Source organism: Pristiophorus japonicus, chromosome 2 (assembly GCF_044704955.1).
Source record: "Pristiophorus japonicus isolate sPriJap1 chromosome 2, sPriJap1.hap1, whole genome shotgun sequence".
NCBI lineage: Eukaryota > Metazoa > Chordata > Chondrichthyes > Pristiophoridae > Pristiophorus > Pristiophorus japonicus.
In genome coordinates this window covers 21520616-21526615 of record NC_091978.1, presented here as the reverse complement: position 1 = coordinate 21526615, position 6000 = coordinate 21520616, and positions in this window count along the sequence as shown.

Genomic DNA, 6000 nt, shown 5'->3' with positions numbered 1-6000 from the left:
CGGGGTAAATTTTTACTGATTTTTAAAAAATTATCGCTCATTTTATTTAGGAACCGTCCAATCAACCCTAAATTGCACTTTTTCGCCCAGAATGGGGGTGCAACGCGCATGCTTTCCTCTCAGTGGATTTTTTTTATTTTTTAGGGGCAAGTTTTCGCCGGCGATAATCTTCCCAATCTTAGAATAAAAACAGAAAATGCTGGAAATCTCAGCAGGACAGGCAGCATCTGTGGAGAGGAAGCAGAGTTAACGTTTCGGGTCGATGACCCTTCGTCAGAACTGGAGAATGTTCGGAAAGAACAGATTCTTAACAAGCACTGAAAGGGGGAGGGGAAGAAAGAACAAAAGGGAAGGTCTGTGAAAGGGTGGAAGGCAGGAGAGATTAGAGAGACAAAAGGGATGATGGCCCAAATTCAAATGGTAATTCCAGGAGTTAGAAAAACATTAGTCAAGATAGGGTGTGAATGGTAGGATAATGACCAACTGCCATTAGAGACAAGGAGAGAAAAAGAAATAAACAGGCTCTGAGGGAGGCGGGGGAAAGGGAGCCAAAGGTTGACAGCGGTTATGCCCTGAAAGTTTTGAACTCAATGTTAGCGGTCTTTTGGGCGGCAATCCGGCACTGGTGGGCTGATGGGTAATACTAGCCCATTATATTACCTAAGAACATAAGAAATAGAAATAGAAAATTCAATAAGATCATGGCAGATCTGTTCATGGACTCAGCTCCACTTCCCTGCCCGTCCCCATAACCCCTTATTGGTTAAGAAACTGTCTATTTCTATCTTAAATTTATTCAATGTCCCAGCTTCCACAGCTCTCTGAGGCAGCGAATTCCACAGATTTACAACCCTCTGAGAAGAAATTTCTCCTCATCTCAGTTTTAAATGGGAGACCCCTTATTCTAAGCATGCCTTCTAGTTCTAGTCTCCCCTATCAGTGGAAACATTCTCTCTCATAATCTTATATGTTTCGATAAGATCACCTCTCATTCTTCTGAATTCCAATGAGTAGAGGCCCAACCTACTCAACCTTTCCTCAGCTCCGGAATCAACCTAGTGAACCTTCTCTGAACTGCCTCTAAAGCAAGTATATCTTTTCGTAAATATGGAAACCAAAACTGCACGCAGTATTCCAGGTGTGGCCTCACCAATACCCTGTATAGCTGTCGCAAGACTTCCCTGCTTTTATACTCCATTCCCTTTGCAATAAAGGCCAAGATTCCATTGGCCTTCCTGATCACTTGCTGTACCTGTATACTATCCTTTTGTGTTTCATGTACAAGTCCACCCTGGTCCCGCTGTACTGCAGCACTTTGCAATCTTTCTCCATTTAAATAACTTGATTTTGATTTTGTTCTTCTTCCTCGTTCAGTTTTAATGTGACCCAACTGACAATAATGACATTATACAAACATGAATGTATTCTATTTATCTTTTGATACACAGTGCACTACCATCTAGCCAATGCACAATTCAGGAAGATTAAGCTATAGTTAGAGGTCAAGATTTTCCAAATTAAACCATTTTATTTAGAAACATAAAAAGTCATGCATGATTCATTGCTATTGAATGTGCTGATGTTTCAAAACAAAACCTCAGTGGATGGATTGCAACACAAATTGGAATAATGATACTTGTGTTTTTATGGTGCTTTATCATATTGTGAGACCATAATTACAGCTGCAGTGCAAAAACTGTTGCTATGTGGGTAAATTAACTGCCAATGATTGGCTTCTGATTTTCTTAACTATTGGGAAGGCACAGAGCAGAATCAAGGCACATCTTCATACTGAGGAATAGAACATGGAGCAACAGGAACGCCTCTTATTTTTTCCAACGCTACCCTTGGTGTAATGGGAGCATAGGTTGGGGACTCCAGCACTATACCTCCTCGTTTTAATAAATGCTAATGAGCTCCCAGCGGCATTGGTGAGTGTACACATGCAAAGTTTCAGATCACGTTGCAAACCACAGCATTACGACGACAACATAATGGGGCGAAAATCTGGCGGAAGCTATCATGCCCCAGAATCTACCTATAAGAATGACAGTACAGTGATTTTAAGGCAGAAACTCACTAACAGCAGCAACTAAATTCAATTTGGCATGAAGTGGTATTTTACTGCGCGACAGGCTGGGAGAAGTACCCTGACATAGAAACATAGAAACATAGAAAATAGGTGCAGGAGTAGGCCACTGGGCCCTTCGAGCCTGCACCACCATTCAATAAAATCATGGCTGATCATTCACTCAATAACCCTTTCCTGATTTCTCTCCATACCCCTTGGTCCCTTTAGCCGTAAGGGCCATATCTAACTCCCTCCTGAATATATCCAATGAACTGGCATCAACAACTCTCTGCGGTAGGGAATTCCACAGGTTAACAACTCTCTGAGTGAAGAAGTTTCTCCTCATCTCAGTCCTAAATGGCTTACCCCTTATCCTTAGACTATGTCCTCTGGTTCTGGACTTCCCCAACATCAGGAACATTCTTCCTGCATCTAACCTGTCCAGTCCCGTCAGAATTTTATATGTTTCTATGAGATCCCCTCTCATCCTTCTAAACTCCAGTGAATACAGGCCCAGTCGATCCAGTCTCTCCTCATATGTCAGTCCTGCCATCCCGGGAATCAGTCTGGTGAACCTTCGCTGCACTCCCTCAATAGCAAGAACATCCTTCCTCAGATTAGGAGACCAAAACTGAACACAATATTCCAGGTGAGGCCTCACTAAGGCCCTGTACAACTGCAGTAAGACCTCCCTGCTCCTATACTCAAATCCCCTTGCTATGAAGGCCAACATACCATTTGCCTTCTTCACTACCTGCTGTACCTGCATGCCAACTTTCAATGACTGATGTACCATGACACCCAGGTCTCGTTGCACCTCCCCTTTTCCTAATCTGCCGCCATTCAGATAATAATCTGTCTTCGTGTTTTTGCCACCAAAGTGGATAACCTCACATTTATCCACATAATACTGCATCTGCCACTCGTTTGCCCACTCACCTAACCTGTCCAAGTCACCCTGCAGCCTTTTAGCGTCCTCCTCACAGCTCACCGCCACCCAGCTTAGTGTCATCTGCAAACTTGGAGATATTACACTCAATTCCCTCATCCAAATCATTAATGTATATTGTAAATATACAGTGGCACTTCAGTAAGGCAAGTAACAATGTTGAAACTTATATTTCGAGTGGCAGCCTCCATCCATCACTTCAAACATAGCTGGTTTGGCTGCTAAGCACCTGGAGAAACTACCTCCAACATGTTGTGGTCAGTCGCAATCTAATGTCACAAAGGGCGTAACGTCTGCTTCAAGCGCGAGCCCATGACGCCAATGGAGGAGCCCTAACCATCTTGCTGAGGCAAGTGGAAGCAGTCAAGCCTCCTGCTGAAGTTCTCAGCATGTGAGAATAATTGGTATGCATATCTGATATGCACTGCATGTAAAGGGTTGTATTTTATTCTCTTGTTGACTTAGAAACATAGAAAATAGGTGGAGCAGGCCATTCGGCCCTTCGAGCCTGCACCACCATTTAATATGATCATGGCTGATCATGCAACTTCAGTACCCCATTCCTGCTTTCTCTCCATACCCTTTGATCTCTTTAGCTGTAAGGGCCACATCCAACTCCCTTTTGAACATATCTAATGAACTGGCCTCAACAACTTTCTGTGGTAGAGAATTCCACAGGTTCACAATTCTCTGAGTGAAGAAGTTTCTCCTCATCTCGGTCTGAAATGGCTTACCCCTTATCCTTAGTCTGTGACCCCTGGTTCTGGACTTCCTCAACTCCGGGAACATTCTTCCTGCATCTAACCTGTCCAATCCCGTCAGAATTTTATATGTTTCTATGAGATCCCCTCTCATTCTTCTAAATTCCAGTGAATATAAGCCTTGATTTAATAAAGAGTATTAACCAGATGTTTTCAGTGTTTCCTCGTCCTTGAGCATGTATTAGAGGTAAAGGAGGTATGACAATATCTTATAATGCCTCAATATAAAGGCAACAGGAATAAATGAGAATATCCAATATAAACCTAACAGAGATCACAAGGTGTTGGACCTCTGCAGTTTGTGTGAAGCTACATATGAAATTAACTCGATAGTGCGGTCAAGGGGGTCATTTGGCCTGACGGCTACATTCGCGTCGACGGCTACATTCGCGTCAGGGTGTCCCTGGAGATGGAGCACGTGATGTCCACTAGTGCACTCGAGCCCTTCGGCACCAGAGCGACTGGAGTGCATCATCACAACCGGGAACAACATTTTAATTTGATTTATTAAGGTTCCCTTTTAATGTTTCTTTTGTTAATTTACAGGTTCTAGGCACTCGCGTATTTAAAAGAGTTGTAACTCGATAGCGGTTTTTAAATTCTTAACGGATTTATTTTTCTATTCATTCTGGCATGTGGGCATTGCTGGCAAGGCCAGCATTTATTGCTCATCACTAATTGCCCTTGAGAAAGTAAATGAGGGAAGACTGTTTTCTCTGGTTAAGGAGATAATCATGACGCATCATCAATTGAAAATTATCGCTGAGAGAGAGAAGAGAGTCTAGGAGAAGGTTCTTTGCATAGGGTTGTTGAAGCTTTGTCACAGGAAATGGTTGAGGCAGAGATGACTGCACTTTTAAGGGAAAAAAGTGAATAAATATTTGAAGCAGAGAAGACACACGGCTTTGTGGAGAGCGCAGGACAATGGGATTAGCTTTGGATTGCTCTGCTAAAGAACCAGCACAAACTTGATGGACCAAATGGACTCCTTAGAAACATAGGGGCTGAAATTCATGGCTTTGCCGCTCACTGCCACTGACATTCCTCCTTGAGTTATGCCCAGTGTCAGTTTTGATTTGGTCTGGAGCGGGCGGGAGGGGAGAACCGCCGGAAATTGCCCGCTGATGTCAGCGGACGGCCGAGTGGCATAAGTAGACTCCCGCCTGCCGAGATGCCTGATTGGTTGGGCAGGAGTGGGCGGGAGTCGGCACCAGAACAGGGGTGGACTGCTGGCTGGAGGCTGGTCTGTCACCAACGGTGAATATGAAGAACTGAAAAAAAAAGCTAGTAAACAATTTGAAAATGTTTTCTTTACAGCGACTTTCCTTGATGGGGGTCCCCTGAAGGGTGTTCCGATGTTTTTTTTTAATGCTCTTTATTTGCAGCTCCTTGAGTCCGACTCCATCCTTGGCAGCACTTGGGCGGCAAGTGCCTTTGCCACAGAGATTAGAAGCTGCCACCTACTGCTACCCAGATTGACGGCGCAAGTCCCTCTTTTGCCGCTGGCCGCCCTTTCAAGGACCTTTTTGCCAAAAACCCCGCCAACAGTACAGTCAGGTATCTTGGCGGTTATCTGCAGTCCTTTGGGTGGCGCTTGCCCTTCACCAATTTCGGCACCATAGAAACATAGAAATTTACAGCAGAAGGAAGCCATTTCGGCCCATCGTGACTGCGCCGGGCGACAGAGAGCCACACTGCACTCAGTCAACAGCCCTGAAGTAACATATAAACCTATGAACAATGAACAATGTCGGACAGGTAAAGAGCATTGGCCCAGTCAGTCCGCCCCACACAACTGCGATACCCCAGATATCGCAACATTTTACACTCCACCCACCTGGAGCCATGCGATCTCCTTGGAGAGGCAAAAAAACAGATAAAACCCAGGCCAATTGAGGAAAGAAAACTGGGAAAATTCCTCTGTGACCCATCCAGGCAATCAAAAGGGAATAAACCCTTGCTATCCACTATATCCAGGCCCCTCCAAATGTTATGCAGCTCAATGAGGTCTCCCCTCAGCCTCCTCTGTTCCAAGGAGAACAATCCTGGCCTATCCAATCTGTCCTCATAGCTAAGATGCTCCATTCCAAGTAGCATCCTCGTAAATCTCCTCTGCACCCTCTCTAGTGCAATCATGTTCTTCCTATAATATGGCGACCAGAACTGCATGGAGTATTCCAGCTGTAGCCTAACCAGTGTATTATACAATTGAAGCATAA